This window comes from Herpailurus yagouaroundi, unplaced genomic scaffold, assembly GCF_014898765.1.
Source record: "Herpailurus yagouaroundi ecotype Mexico unplaced genomic scaffold, PumYag 566, whole genome shotgun sequence".
Classification (NCBI taxonomy): domain Eukaryota; kingdom Metazoa; phylum Chordata; class Mammalia; order Carnivora; family Felidae; genus Herpailurus; species Herpailurus yagouaroundi.
The window spans coordinates 30571-47185 of NW_024412783.1; the positions used below are offsets into that span (position 1 = coordinate 30571).

A 16615-nucleotide genomic window follows, 5' to 3' on the forward strand; every position below is an offset into this window, starting at 1 on the left:
AATTTGGAAAAATTTTTGCATTATGCAATTTAGGAAACACTCTATAACCCAATAATCAAAATTTTAAAAACAAAAGGTAAGTAATTGTATTCCTAAAGGCAATGAGAAACAAGTATATAAATGTCCTTACAATATTGTTTATAATATTCCCAAATGGATAAAAAGAACTAGTGTCCATCAAAATATAGATTGAATGCATACATTTACATATATGTATAAAATATAAAATTTGGGACTGTGATTCAAGATGGCAGAACAGCATGGAAGCTCTCAGCTTGTCTCTGTCCCTGAAAACACAGCTAAATCAGCACAAATCTTGGAAATAGATATGAGGATTTTACACAACTTGAAAAATTATCTCAGGATTGACACAAAAATCTGCAACACTTTAACCACAGAACCCAGAGGGTAAGTAGTGCAGAGAGTTAAACTGGGGGAGAGAAAACTCAAGGAAGTTAGGGAGCTGTTTTTGCAGAGAGAAGACAGAGGAAGATAAACGGGGGGAATGTGGTGCATCAAGAGAGTGCAGGAAAAGCACTCCCCTAAAAGTAGCTGGAGAGAAAGAGAAAGAGTGAAAACACTCACAAGGGACTGACCAAGAAATATATACCCCAAAGCCATCGGTGGGGAGAAAGGAGAGGGTTTCAATACCATTAAGATTCTATGAACAGTGGAACACAGAGTCTGAAATTCTGGAGCCCAGTGCCTGGTGGCACTCTTGTGAAGAAAAAGCATGAATCCCCAGAAACAGACAGCAGGGTCTGAAGCGTCCATGTGCCACACAGGGATAAGGAGTTCCCCCATGTGGAGAGCATTTGGTAGAAGCCATATGGCCTCCCCACATGCAAAGTTTCCAGTGGACCTCAGAGAACAACCACATTTGTTGGGATTGGGACAAAGACTTCAGAGTGAGGTGAAACCTGGTGCAGGCTATGTGTTGTGATTTTCCAAAATACCTGAAATTCTGCCACTGAGTGATCACACATCTTCTGGAGCAAGCCAACACCTGGCCATTGCTCAGCAAGACCCTACCCCAGAGATTTGGAGTGGTACTAAGCTCCGAGGTTCTCTGAAGTGAGGGGTTTTGAAACACAACTCTATCTGAGATAAAATTCTGGAGGAAGGCTCCACCTGGCAGCCTGATGGAATAGACATGGACAGGGTAGAGACAAGGAGTAGACTGATGCCTGAGACAAGGCAGGGGTACATGATCTCAGGTCAGTGAGATTGCAAAACTGTTCCAGAGACTAGGAAACTGGGTGAAGCCATTTCCACATCACCTGCACCACACATACACGTGCATGGACTTGCATGCACACCATACCAATCCACCCCAGTAAGCTAAGAAGCACCACCTAGTGGAGAACGGAAACTTTATACCAAATGCCACCCAACTGCACCCTCCTAACACATCCCCTAGAAGACCAGCACAAGTACATCCACCTTCTTAGTATATGGACCATACAGTGCTTCATAGTTTTTGTTCTAGGGGAAGCTGGATGTAACTTAATTCAGATTTCATTCTGTTTATTTGTTCATTGATTTGTTTTTTTGTTTTTGTTTTTGTTTTGTTTGTTTTGCTTCTGATTTGATTAAAGGGTTTTTTTCTTTTTTTTCTTTTTTCTTTTCTTGGATACAGAAAGAGAAAAAAATATTTTCTTTTTTAAATTGTTTTTTTTTTAGTTTTTTAAATTATTTTCTTGCCAGTTATTTTTGGTAATGTTTTAAATCAGTTTCACTTTATTTCATTTCATTCTACTTTATTATATGCATTCTTTCATTTTTAATTTTTTTCTTACTTTTCTTTTCATTTCTTTGTATAACTTTCTTTTTTTCTCTACGTTATCAACCTTCTTTTCACAAACAGAACAAACACACAGGATCTTATTTCCTTTATTTGTTTTTTTGTTTTATTTTATTTTTTTTACTTTTTATTTTATTAATTTTTTTCTTCTAAAATGACAAAAGGAAGCAATTCACCCCAAAAGATAGAACAGGAAGAAATGGCAGGCAAGAGCTTAACCAACACAGTTATATACAACATGTTTGAACTCAAATATAGAACTACGATTATAAAAATACAAGCTGCTGTTGAAAAAAGCATAGAATCCCTCTCTGTGGAGATGAAAGAAGTAAAATCTAGTCAGGACAAAATTAAAAATGTCAGTTGACATGTAATCTTAATACTTGACACAGTAACAAGGATGGGAAAAGGAGAGCAGTGCATCAGCAATATATATATATATATATGTGTGTGTGTGTGTGTGTGTGTGTATGTATGTACGTATATGTGTGTGTATATGTATGTATATATATGTGTATATATATGTATGCATATGTATGTGTATATATGTGTATGTATGTATGTATGTATGTGTGTGTATATACACATATATGTTTGTTTGTATGTATGTATATAATTTTACTTAGTTTTATTTTTTATATGAAATTTATTGTCCAATTCGTTTCCATACAACAACCAGTGCTCATCCCAACAGGTGCCCTCCTCAAGCTCATCACCCACTTTCCCCGCCCTCCCACCCCCATCAAACCTCAGTTTATTCTCAGTCTTTAAGTGTCTCTTATGGTTTCCTCCCTCCCTCTCTAACTTTGTTTTCCCTTCCCCTCACCCATACTCTTCTGTCAAGATTCTCAGGATCGACATAAGAGTGAAAATAAATGGTATTTGTCTTTCTCTGTATGACTTCTTTCACTGAGCATAACACTCTCCAGTTCCATATACATTGCTATAAAAGGCCATTTTTCAATCTTTCTCATTGCCAACTAGTATTCCATTGTATACATAAACCACAACTTCTTTATCCATTCATCTGTTGATGGACATTTAGGCTCTTTCCATAATTTGGCTACTGTTGAAAGTGCTGCTGTAAACATTGGGGTACAAGTGCCCCTATGCATCAGCACTCCTGTATCCTTGGGTAAATTCCTAGTAGTGCTATTGCTGGGTCATAGGATAGGTCTATTTTTAATTTTTGAGGAACCTCCACACTGTTTTCCAGAGCGGAGGCACCACATTGCATTCCCACCAACAATATAAGGGGGTTCCTGTTTCTCCACATTTTCTTCAGCATCTATAGTCTCCTGATTTGTTCATTTTAGCTACTCTGACTGGTGTGAGGTGATAGTGTGGTTTTGATTTGTATTACCCTGATGAGGAGTGACGTTGAGCATCTTTTCATGTGCCTGTTGGCCATCTGGAGGTCTTCCTTCGAGAAGGGTCTGTTCATGTTTTCTTCCCATTTCTTCACTGGATTATTTGTTTTACGGGTGTGAAGTTTGGTGAGCTCTTCATAGATTTTGGATACTAGCCCTTTGTCCAATATGTCATTTGCAAATATCTTTTAGCATTCTGTTGGTTGCCTTTTTGTGTTGTTGATTGTTTCCTTTGCAGTGCAGAAGCTTTTTATCTTCATGAGGTCCCAATAGTTCATTTTTGCTTTTAATTCCCTTGCCTTTGGAGGTGTGTCAAGTAAGAAATGCCTGCGGCTGAGGTCAGAGAGGTCTTTTCCTGCTTTCTCCTCTAGGGTTTTGATGGTTTCCTGTCTCACATTCAGGTCCTTCATCCATTTTGAGTTTATTTTTGTGAATGGTGTAAGAAAGTAGTCTAGTTTCATTCTTGTGCATGTTGCTGTCCAGTTCTCCCAGCACCATTTGTTAATGAGACTGTCTTTTTTTCCATCGGATATTCTTCCCTGCTTTGTCAAATATTAGTTCGCCATACATTTGTGGGTCCAATTCTGGGGTCTCTATTGTATTCCATCGGTCTATGTGTCTGTTTTTGTGCCAATACCATGCTGTCTTGATGATTACAGCTTTGTAGGAGAGGCTGAATTGTGGGATTGTGATGCCTCCCACTTCGGACTTCTTCAATATTACTCTGGATATTCGGGGTCTTTTTTGGTTCCATACAAATTTTAGGATTCCTTGTTCTAGCTTCAAGAAGAATGCTGGTGCCATTTTGATTGGGATTACACTGAATGTGTAGATTGCTTTCTGTATTATTGACATTTTAACAATATTTATTCTTCCAATCTATGAGCATGGGATATTTTCCATTTTTTGGTATCTTCTTCAATTTCCTTCATAAGCTTTCTATAGTTTTCAGCGTACAGATATTTTACATCTTTGGTTGAAGTTATACCTACCTATTTTATGATACTTGGTACCATTGTGAATGGGATCAGTTTCTTTATTTGTCTTTCTGTTGCTTCATTATTAGTGTATAAGAATGCAACTAATTTCTGTACATTAATTTTGTTTCTTGAGATTTTGCTGAATTCATGTATCAGCTCTAGCAGACTTTTGGTGGAGAGTATCAGATTTTCTATGTTCCCTATCATGTCATCTGCAAAAAGTGAAAGCTTGTCTTCATCTTTGCCAATTTTGATGCCTTTGATTTCCTTTTGTTGTCTGATTGATGATGCTAGAACTTCCAACACTATGTTAAACAACAGTGGTGAGAGTGAAAATCCCTGTCATGTTCCTGATCTCAGGGGGAAAGCTCTCAGTTTTTCTCCATTGAGGATGATATTAGCTGTGGGCTTTTCATAAATGGCTTTATGATGTTTAAGTATGTTCCTTCTATCCTGACTTTCTCAAGGGTTTTTATTAAGAAAGGATGCTGAATTTTGTCAAATGCTTTTTCTGCATCGATTGACAGGACCATATAGTTCTTATCTTTTCTTTCATTAATGTGATGTATCAAATTGATTGATTTGGGAATATTGAACCATCCCTCCAACCCAGGAAAGAATCCGACTTGATCATAGTGAATAATTATTTTTATATGCTGTTGAGTTCGATTTGCTAGTATAGTGTTGAGAATTTTTACATCCATAGTCATCAGGGATATTGGCCCTTTTTTTGCTGGGTCTCTTTCAGGTTTGAGAATCAAGTTTTCCTTCCCTACTTTTTGGAACAGTTTGAGAAGGGTATGTATTATCTCTACTTTAAATGTCTGGTAGAATTCCCCAGGGAAGACACCTGGTCTTGGAGTCTGATTTGTTGGGAGATTTTTGATAACTGATTCAATTTATTCACTGGTTATGGGTCTGTTCAAGTTTCTATTTCTTCTTGTTTGAGTTTTGGAAGTGTGTGGGTGCTTAGGAATTCGTCCATTTATTCCAGGTTGTCCAGTTTGTTAGCATGTAAGTTTTCATAGTGTTCCTTGATAATTGCTCATATTTCTGAGGGATTGTTTGTAATAATTCCATTTTCATTCATGATTTTTATCTATTTGGGTCATCTCCCTTTCTTTTGGAGAAGTCTGGCTAGAGGTTTATTAATGTTGTTTATTTTTTCAAAAAACCAACTATTGGTTTCATTGATCTCTTCTACTGTTTTTTTTTTTTTTTTAGATTCTATATTGTTTATTTCTGCTCTGATCTTTATTATTTCTCTTCTTCTGCTGGGCTTGGGGTGTCTTTGGTGTTCTTCTTCTCTTTCCTTTAGGTGTGCTGTTAGATTTTGTATTTGGGGTTTTTCTTGCTTCTTGAGATAGGCCTGGATTGCAATGTATTTTCCTCTCAAGACTGCCTTAGCTGCATCCCAAAGCATTTGGATTGTTGTATTTTCATCTTCATTTGTTTCTGTATACTTTCAATTTCTTCTCTAATTGCCTGGTTGACCCATTCATTCTTTAGTAGGGTGTTCTTTAACCTCCATGCTTTTGGAGGTTTTCCAGACTTTTTCCTGTGGTTGATTTCAAGTTTCATAGCATTGTGGTCTGAAAGTGTGCATGATATGATCTCAATTCTTGTATACTTGTGAAGGGCTATTTTGTGACCCAGTATGTGATCTATCTTGGAGAATGTTCCATGTGCACTTGAGAAGAAAGTATATTCTGTTGCTTTGGGATGCAGAGTTCTAAATATATCTGTCAAGTCCATCTGATCCAATGTATCAGTTAGGGCTCTTGTTTCTTTATTGATCCTGTGTCTACATGATCTATCTACTGTTGTAAGTGGGGTATTAAAGTCCCCTGCCAGGGGCGCCTGGGTGGCTCAGTCAGTTAAGCATCTGACTTCGGCTCAGGTCATGATCTCACAGTTTGTGGGTTTGAGACCCACATTGGGATCTGTGCTGCCAGCTCAGAGCCTGGAGCCTGCTTCAGATTCTGTGTCTCCCTGCCTCTCTGCCCACCCCCCCACCCTCCCCGCTCACACTCTGTCTCTCTCTGTCTCTCAAAAATAAATAAATGTAAAAAAAAAAAGCCCCCTGACATTACCACATTCTTATAAATAAGGTTGCTTATGTTTGTGATGAATTGTTTTATCTATTTGGGGGCTCCTGCATTCAGTGCATAGACATTTACAATTGTTAGCTCCTCCTGATGGATACACCCTGTAATTATTATATAATGCCCTTCTTCATCTCTTGTAACAGCCTTTAATATAAAGTCTAGTTTGTCTGATATAAGTATGGCTACCCAACTTTCTTTTGACTTCCAGTAGCATGATAGATCATTCTCCATCCCCTAACTTTCAATCTGAGGGTGTCCTCAGGTCTAAAATGAGTCTCTTGTAGACATCAAATAGATGGGTCTTCTTCTTTTTCTTCTTCTTCTTCTTCTTCTTCTTCTTCTTCTTCTTCTTCTTCATCAATTCTGATACCCTATGCTTTTTGTTTGGAGCATTTAGTCAATTTACATTGAGTGTTATTATTGAAAGATATGTGTTTATAGTCATTGTCATGTATGTAGGCTTCATGCTTGTAGTGATGTCTCTGGTAGTTTGTGGTCCTTGCAACATTTCTCTCACAGAGTTCCCCTTAGGATCTCTTGTAGGGCTGGTTTAGTGGTGATAAATTCCTTCAATTTTTGGTCTTTTTGGGAAAACAATTCTCTCTCCTTCTATTCTGAGTGACATGCTTTCTGGACAAAGGATTCTTGGCTGCATATTTTTTTCTGTTCATCACATTGAAGAGTTCCTGCCATTCATTTCTGGCTTGCCAAATTGCAGTAGATAGGTCTTCTACTACCGTTATGTTCTACCTTTGGAAGTTAGAACCAGTTTTTCCCTAGCTGCTTTCAGAATTCTCTCTTTATCCTTGTATTGGCCAGTTTCATTATAATATGTCATGCAGAAGATCGATTCAAATTACATCTGAAGGGAGTTCTCTGTGCCTCTTGGATTTCAATGCCTGTTTCCTTCCCCAGATCAAAGAAGTTCTCAGATATGATTTTTTCAAGTACACCTTCAGCCCCTTTCTCTCTCTCTTCTTCTTCTGATATTCCTAAGATATGGATACTGTTCCATTTGATTGCGTCACTTAGTTCTCTAATTCTCCCCTCATACTCCTGGATTTTTAATCTCTCTTTTTCTCAGCTTCCTCTTTTTCCATAGTTTTATCTTTCAATTCACCTATTCTCTCCTCTGTCTCTTCAATCCATGCTATGACTGCCTCCATTTTATTTTGCGCCTTATTTATAGCATTTTTTAGCTCCTAATGACTATTTGTTAGTCTGTTGATCTCTGTAGCAATAGATTCTCTGCTGTTCTCTGTGCTTTTTTCAAGCCCAGCAATTAATTTTATGACGATTACTCTAAATTCTTGTTCTGCTGTAATGCTTAAATCGGTTTTGATCCATGCGTTAGTTGTCGTTACTTTCTGGACTTTCTTTTGAGGAGAATTCTTCTGTTTCATCACTTGAGTAGTCTCTATTGTGGCTCCAAACTGGAGGGCACTTCCCCTATGCTGTGTGGAATAACTTGTGTTGGTGGGTGGGGCTGTAGTCTGCCCCCATGTCTGCCCCCAGTCACCTCTGGGGTCACAGTCAGAGTTGTGTGTACCTTATCTTCCCCTCTCCCAGAGGCAGGACTCACTTACAGTGGTGTGGCCCCTGTCGGGGCTACTTGCACACTTCCAGGTTTGTGGTGCAGTTTCAATGGGATCTGGCCAAGGTAATATTAGACAGGGTGGATCCGCAAGGAGCACAGGGACTAGAGGGGCAGGCTTAGCTTGTTTTGCCATCAGTGGTCCCCTGCAGGAGGGTCCCTGCAGCACCAGGAGGGAGGCAGGCCTGTCAGAGGGATGGATCCACAGAAGCACAACATTGGATGTTTGTGCAGTGCAGGCAAGTTCAGTGATGGGAATGTGTTCCCTTTGGAATTTCATCTGGGGGATGGGAGAGGGAGATGGCACTTGCCAGTGCCTTTGTTCCCCTGCTGAGTGAGCTCCATCTTCTGTTGCTCAACAACTCTCCCTTCTGGCATCCACTCACCCTCCCCGCTCTCTGAGAGCAGAGCTGTTGACTTTTCACATTCCAGATGTTAAGTTCAGCTGGCTGTCAGAACTCACAGAGTCCAGCCCCTCCGCTTTTGCAAGCCAGACCCTGGGGGCTCTGACTTGCCTGGTATGCTGCCCTCCACTGCCCTGGCTCCCTCCAGCCCATCCTTGTAGCACACACCACCTCTCCGCCCTTCCTCTATCATTGTAGATTTGATTTGTATTTCCCCGATGATGAGTGATGTTGAGCAACTGTGTCTTCTATGGTAAAAAAGTGTTTATTCATATCCTCTGCACATTTTTCATTAAATTATTACTTTTGGGGTGTTGAGTTTTCTAAGTTCATTATATTTTGGATACTTACTCTTTATCAGATATGCCATTTACAAATATATTCTCCCATTCCATAGGCTGCCTTTTAGTCTTTTGGGTTTTTTTGCTGTGCAGGAACTTTTTATTTTGATGAATTCTTATACTTTATTTTTGTCTTTGTTTCTTTTGCCTCAGGAGATATATCTAGTAAGAAGTTGCTGAGGTCAATGTCAAAGAGGCTATTGCCTGTGTTCTCCTCTAGGGTTTTTATAGTTTCCTGTCTCACACTTAGGTCTTTCATACATTCTGAATTTATTTTTGTGTATGATATAAGACAATCGTCCATTTTCATTCTTTTGCATGTTGCTTTCCAGCACCTTCCCATCGGATATTCTTTCCTGCATTGTTGAAGATTGATTTACCATATAGTTGTGAGTTCAGTTCTGAGTTTTTTATTCTGTTTGATTGATTTAAGTGTCTATTTTTGTGCCAACAGCATACCGCCTTGATCATTACTGCTTCATAATAGGTCTGGAGATGTGATGCCTCTATCTTTGCTTTGCTTTTCAAGTTTGCCTTGTGTATTTGGTCTTCTGTGGCTCCATACATATTTTAGGATTATTTGCTGTAGCTCTGTGAAAAAATGCTGGTGGTAATCTGAATTGGATTGCATTAAATGTGTAGAGTGCTTTGGGTAGTATAGACATTTTAACAATGTTTGTTCTTCCAGTCCATAAGCCTGGAATGTCTTTACATTTTTATTGTGCATCATCCTCAATTTCTTTTATCAGTGTTTTATAGTTTGCAGAGTACAGATCTTTAACACTTTAACTAGGTGAATTATTAGATATCTTATGTGTTTGGTTCAATTGTAAGTGGGATCAATTCCTTGATTTCTCTTTCTGCTGCCTCATTGTTGTATAGGAATACAAGATTTATGTATGTCGATTTTGTATCCTGGGTCTTTACTAAACTAGTGTGTAACTTCTAGCAATGTTTTGGTGAGTCCTTCTGCTTTCTATATAGGGAATCGTGTCATGTGCAAATAGGAAACATTTCACTTCTTTCTTGCAGGTTTAGATGTCTTTTATTCCTTTGTCTTTTCTCATTGCTGTGGTAAGGAGTTCCACTACTATGTTAAATACAGTGATGACAGTAAGCATCCCTGTCTTATTCCTGACTACAGAGGAAAATCTCTGTTTTTCCCCATTGAGGGTGATATTAGCTGTGAGTATTTTGCATATTGCCTTTATTGTGATGAATAATGCTAACCATACTTTTTTTTTGTCATGAATGGATCTTGCTTTTGTCAAATGTTTTTTTCTGCATCTATTGAAATGATCATACAGTTCTTATCATTTCTTTTATTAAAGTGGTGTATCATGTTGATTGATTTGTGAGTATTGAACCAGCCTTGCAAACCAGAATAAATACCACTTGATTGTTAGTTCATGCCTGAACACTACCTGCTATTTTGGGGGGATTTACATTAGAAATTCAACAGAACTTGAGTCTGAGATATAATGGAGCCTGTTGGTGGGATCTCAGGGCAAAATTATCCTTAGGGAACCACAAACACCATGGGTGAACACCTGATGGTAGATACACTGAGATGGCTGTGAGTTCAATCAGTGAAGTAATCAGTCCCTAACAGCCCATAAGACCCTGATAATAAAGTGACATAAAATACCCTGTGCTTCCTAAACAGTGTGTAGGAGGTGTAGAAGCATACTTCTCCAGGAGACGCAAAAACAGTGAACATTTAAAGACGCCATGGCATTCAGTGTATTCTAAAGGATGAGGAAGGGAAAGGATACCCAGACCAGAAATAAACCCATGAATATATGGTTAACTAATGTACAACAAAGAAACCAAGAATATACTATGTTGAAAGTATAGTCTATTCAGTAATTGTACATCCTATGCATTTTCAGTCAGAAAACTGTGTGGCCACATGCAAACAAAAAATAAAATTGAACCATTATCTTGAACCATACACAAAAATTATTTTAAAAGTGTTTGAAGACAAATGTAAGAATAGACACCATAAAACTTCTGGAAGAAACAGGTGGTTAGCTTCTTGACACAGATATTTATAATAGTTATTATTTACATAAATCTTACACAAAGACAAAAAGAAGAGAAGTAAAGATAAGTGGGGTACATTAAACTAAAAATATGCACACCAAAGAACCATCAACAAAATTAAAAGTCAAACTACTGAATAAGAAAGGTACTTGTAAATCATATTTATCCTTAGGGAAGCTAGTATTCAAAACAGATAAAGAACACACAATTTCAATGGCATAAAAATTGGTTACAAAATGGACAGAAGACATGAATAGAGTTTGTTTTCCAAGGAAGACATATAGATGGGTAAAAGTTAAAGAAAGAAAGAAAACAAAAGATGTATAACATCATAAATAATCAGGAAAAGCAAATAAAAACCACAATGAGATATGACCTTACACATTAAGAATAGCTATTTTCAAAAAGACAGGGAATAACGTGTTGGTGAGGATGGGGAAAAATGGAAATCGTTGTTTTTTATTGGGGAGAATGAAAATTGGTGCAGCCAGTACAGAAAACAATATGGAGTTTTCCTCTTGAAACTAAAAATGGAACTACCATACATCCCTAAATTCCACTGCTGGATATTTATCCAAAGATTTCAGAAACACTGTTTGTAAAGATATATGCATCTTTATGTTCATTGATCATTCCTATGTTCATTGCAGCAGTATTGACAATGGCTAAGAAGCTAAGACAGGGAGGGGCGCCTGGGTGGCTCAGTCGGTTAAGCATCCGACTTCAGCTCAGGTCAAGATCTCACGGTCTGTGAGTTCGAGCCCCGCGTCGGGCTCTGGGCTGATGATGGCCCAGAGCCTGGACCCTGCTTCCGATTCTGTGTCTCCCTCTCTCTCTGACCCTCCCCCGTTCATGCTCTGTCTCTGTCTCAAAAATAAATAAACGTTAAAAAAAAAATAAAAAAAAAAAAAGCTAAGACAGGGAAACAACTTATGTATCCTAAGAACCCATTAATGGTTGAGTGAATATTATATATATATATATATATATATATAATTTACTCATTATATATTGCACAGACTATATTTAAATGCACATATAATAAATATGCTTGTACACATATATATGTATAAATATATATATACATGCATGTCTATTTATTAAAACAATAATATAACATAGTAAATATAAATGCACAAAATATAGATATAATAAATATAAATATACATATGTATATATAATATAGATATAATAACTATATATTTATATATGTATATCATATTTAAATGTTTAAATAAAAGTGAAATATAATTACAAATTTATATTAAATACATTTATACAGGTAATGAAATCTTGCCATTTGTTACAACATGGATTAGACCTTGAAGGTATTATTGTATGTGAAATATATTAGAAAGAGAAAAACAAATGCAAAATGATCTCTCCTATGTATGGAAGATAAAACAAAACACAACAAGAAAACAAGCTCGTAGACACAGAAAACAGATTGGTGTTTGCCAAAGTGAGGGGGTGAGGATTGAGAGAAAGGAGGAAAAAAAATACTTTTTAGAAAAACAGAAAGAAATCAGGGGAAATAAAAATAAAGCGTTCAAAATCATATCACAAGTGTGTAGAAACAAAATATCTGAAAAAAGTGTCCAGTCAACTTAAAATAAAAAGGATAACATATTTATTAAATTGCACTGGAATGCTTAATAGCATTTAGAAGAAAATATACTCTTAACTTATAAGAATTTCATGCAATTAATTACATATATGTTTAAAATCATTTTTTAAATAAATCTAAATAATAACACTGATGTTTCTATGTATTTGTTTAAAAAATTCTTGGGTGCCTGGGTGGCTGAGTTGGTTAAGCATCCAAATTTTGATTTTGGCTCAGCTCATGATGTCATAATTTTTGAGCTGGAGCCCCATGCAGGGCTCTGCACTGACAGTTCAGTCTGCTTAGGATTCTCTCCATTCTCTCTCTCTACCACTCCCCCTTTCACTCTGTGTGTCTCTCTCTTTTTCAAAAACAAAACAAAACAGAACAAAAAAAAAAAACAAAGATATAAACAAACAACCACAACCACAACAAAAAAAACACTCACAAAAAAATATTTAAAACATTGTTTTCAATCTATTTGAATTTTTTATTGAACAATACAGGTATTTAAATAGATAATCACATTGGCATATTTGAAATATATATATTTCTTATATATTCTTCACAAAACAGGACCCTTGTTTCAACAGAAATTTTAGAGAACTTTGATCATTGTTTTGTGTCTGACTTCCCTCTTGACATGTCTTAGGAAGGAAAAGTTCTGATGTCTATGTTAAAACTAAATAGTCACTTCCTTTTTTGACTCTCAGTTATAGGAAGGGAATATAATAATACTTTCTATTAAATCTTTTAATTTCAAACTTTAACTTTAAAGTGGGTGCCTTCAAATAAACAAGGGATATGCACATTCACTAAGAAAACAGCACAAGAAAAATAAATAAGTGTTTATTGCAATTCATCAAGTTTTCAGAGGAGCTCATCATATGATTTTTGAGCTGTGAATGGTGTGAGTCGTATTAATTAATCTCAGACACATTTTGGAAATTGATTTTGGTTATGTATTTTCCAGACATCATTGGGCCAGAATTTCTGAAGAGTCTGAAAGTCTCTCACTTTTTTCTTTTTTTAATGTTAATTTATTTCTTTTGAGACAGAAGAGAGCTAAAGAGAGGAAGGGACAGACAGAGAGGGAGAGAGAGAATCCCAAGCAGGTTCCATGCTCAGTGCACAGCCTGATGTGGGGTTTGATCTCACAACTGAGAGATCATGACCTGAAACAATATCAAGTAGTTGGATGCACCCCCAGGTGCCTGTCACTCTTTTTAATATAATATTTTCTGCTTAAATTCTACCGATTTTTTTTCTATTAAACAATGAATTTACTTTAGTTAAGAACCTTAACTAATTACATTTCAAACCCCAAATTAATTCAACTGGAAAACCTTGGTAGTAAAGAGTAATGTCTAATGAACCGTTGGCCATTGATACCAAACAGTGAATGTCTTTTTTTTTTCAAAATTTGAAAATGAAGTTATGTGATATGAAGGAAACTTAAGCAAACTCTTCCTTTTTTAAAAGATTAATCATACACGTTCTTTTGATAAAAAATTTCGCATCATAGTTACACCATTTCAAAATAAAGCTTTTAAACAGTAAATAGTCAAGAAATCTCTAATGACTCTCTTAGTTTTAGTATAAAAGCATCCATAATTACAGTATATAATCTAACATGCAGATCTTCTATTTGGGGGGAAAATACTTATATCCAATTCTAATATATCAGTCATTCATCACTGTGATGCTGTGGATAATACAGGGCTTTGTACATGTTAATTCTAGCTTCCTTATTTACACCCACTCTTATATAATAAAGAGTATAGAAGACTTACTCCGTAAACAGTGATGACTGTTCATTCATAGTGCCCAGGTGTAGAACTAGCCTGCAGGCAATGGGAAGACCTTTGTAAGCTAGTCATTAAACAGGTATCTCTATTGAAAACCGTGCTACAGAGAGGTTAACAATAAAGCAAAGCACCCAAATTTCATTCAGTAGAATTATAAGAATATTAAATGTATAATGAAATGCTGATAACAGAAATCATCTTATGAAATGGAGTCAGTGGTTTTTGGGGTTGTGAAATGAGTGTTTTGAAAGACAACTGGGGAGTGGCTCAGACTGACTAATCTGCACTAAACAGTATATAACTCCCATCAATCCTTTTAGAAAAAGGCTCTTATTATTCCATAGTCTATTCTTCATTTTCCTGATCACAATTATCCCAATCATGTAGACCTGCTGTAAATGACTTTCTTAGATTCATCTAGTTACTTCCAGAGTCCTTCTCATAAAATATATAAACTTGTATTTCCTCCTTACTGGTGAGAGAATGTCTAATTCTATACAGAGTTCTTTGTCCAATATCCATACCTATCACTTCCCCTGAAAATAAGGGAACAGAAGAATCATTTTTTCACCAGGCAAGGGTAAATATATATAAATGGTAAATATATATAAAGGATAAATATATATATATACATATATATATACACACACATATATATACACACACATATATATATATACATATATATATGTATATATATGTATATATATATATTAGATTTCAAAGAAACCTGGGAACGTGATAACACTTTCTGTTATTTTTCCTATTTTAGCCATTTGGGAAGAGATGTTAAGTATATATGAATTATTGTAATGTGTGATACCATCATGTTGGATTGTTTCCATTATCATTTTAATATATTAATAAAATCTTACTACCCACAGGCTAAGGGAAAATATTTGTTCTTTCTATTTATTGAAAAATTACCACAAAGAAAACAAACAAATAAAAGAATATAAAATTATTTTGTCAAATCTCAATTATTTCAATTTTCTAGATTAATATAATCTCTGTCTTCATTCTTGGAATGTCATTGCTCCTAATGAGTGTAAAAGGTGAAAAAGATGGAATTTTAAGGCAGCAGGATTAAAGAGAACTTTGTCAAATTTATATAGAGCAGATCCTCTGAATAACTCTTCTCAGGGCTCCCATCACCTCCTTGTTTCTCAGGATATAAATGATGGGGTTGAGCATTGGGGTCAGAATAATGTAGAAGGCAACCAGAACCTTGGCTTCTGTGGGAGATCTCAGCCATCTTGGGCATAGGTAAATGTAAGCAAAGGGTGCAGAGTAGAAAGTCACCACAATGAGGTATGTGCTGCAGGTCGAATAGGGATTCTTCCTTCCTTCTGTTGAGTGCATGTGGCAGATAGCATGGAGAACTCGGCCACAGGAACATGCAATGCCAATGAAAAGAAATGCAATCAAGAGTGTGGTGCTCACAAACACTGTGTACTCATAGATCATAGGTGTCCATGCAGGCCAGAGTCAACATGGCTAGGACATCACAGAAGAAATGGTTGATGAACCCGGATCAACAATAAGGGATATGGAGGGCATATACAGTGTGGGCACAGGAGTTGATTGAGCCCATTATCCAAGATCCTGTTATTATCAACACACACACTTTTTTGCTCATACGAATGGGATAATGAAGAGGAAAGCAAATAGTCACATAGCGATCATGGGACATGGAGGCCAATAGTAACCCATCTGCATCTGCTAAAGTCAAAAAGAAGCTCTGTATCCCACACCCAATGAAGGAGATAGACTTGTTTCCAAAGACATAATTGGATGCCATCTGGGGAATGATGGTGGAGATGAAGTTCAAGTCCATGAGGGAGAGGTGACTAAGTAGAAAATACATGGATGTGTGGAGATGGGTGTCCAGGAGGATGAGGAGAATCATGGACAGGTTGCCAAAAAAAGCCATTAGGAAAATGAAAATAATGAGAATGAAAAGAAACAACCCAATTCTCGATGGGGGAAAAACCCCAATAAAAGGAAGCCTGTTAATGTTTGGCTGTTATTTTCCATTTTCTACTCATTGGTATTCTTGAAGAAAGAGAAAAACTCATATGTGAAAAATAAAGAAATATGAGTTTTTACATTTTATTCAAATTATTTTAGTCTAATTCTGAAGTTTTTATGAAATACCTTGTTCCTTAAATAAATGATCAACATTTCTTACTTTGAGAAAGAAGTTATATGTTGTTTCACAAAGTCACAAAGTAAGGTGGTAAGCATATACATTCCAAGTTTTCTGTAAAGAATCCATGAAATAATAAAAGGTAAATATTAATACTCACCTGAGTGTGATATGAGTAATTCTATGCCCTTCATAAATGTACATATACAAAATATTAAATTTTAATTTAATGTAAGCATAATTCTTATTGCCAATACTGAGCACAAGTTGACTAATAATTTAAATGAATATAGGTTTGGCTCATGTGTATTTTTAATATATCATTTAGACTAGGACTTTATTAAAATGAAAGATCTCCCCAGAAGGAATTCATTCATAACCACTAGATGGTTATTTTAATTTTGA

General features: G+C 36.3%; 1 pseudogene; it reads right to left on the reverse strand.

Moving 5' to 3' along the window:
- Positions 1–15168: 15168 nt before the first annotated feature.
- Positions 15169–16098, reverse strand: LOC121023615 (olfactory receptor 2L3-like; annotated as a pseudogene).
- Between the last annotated feature and the right edge of the window lie 517 nt (positions 16099–16615).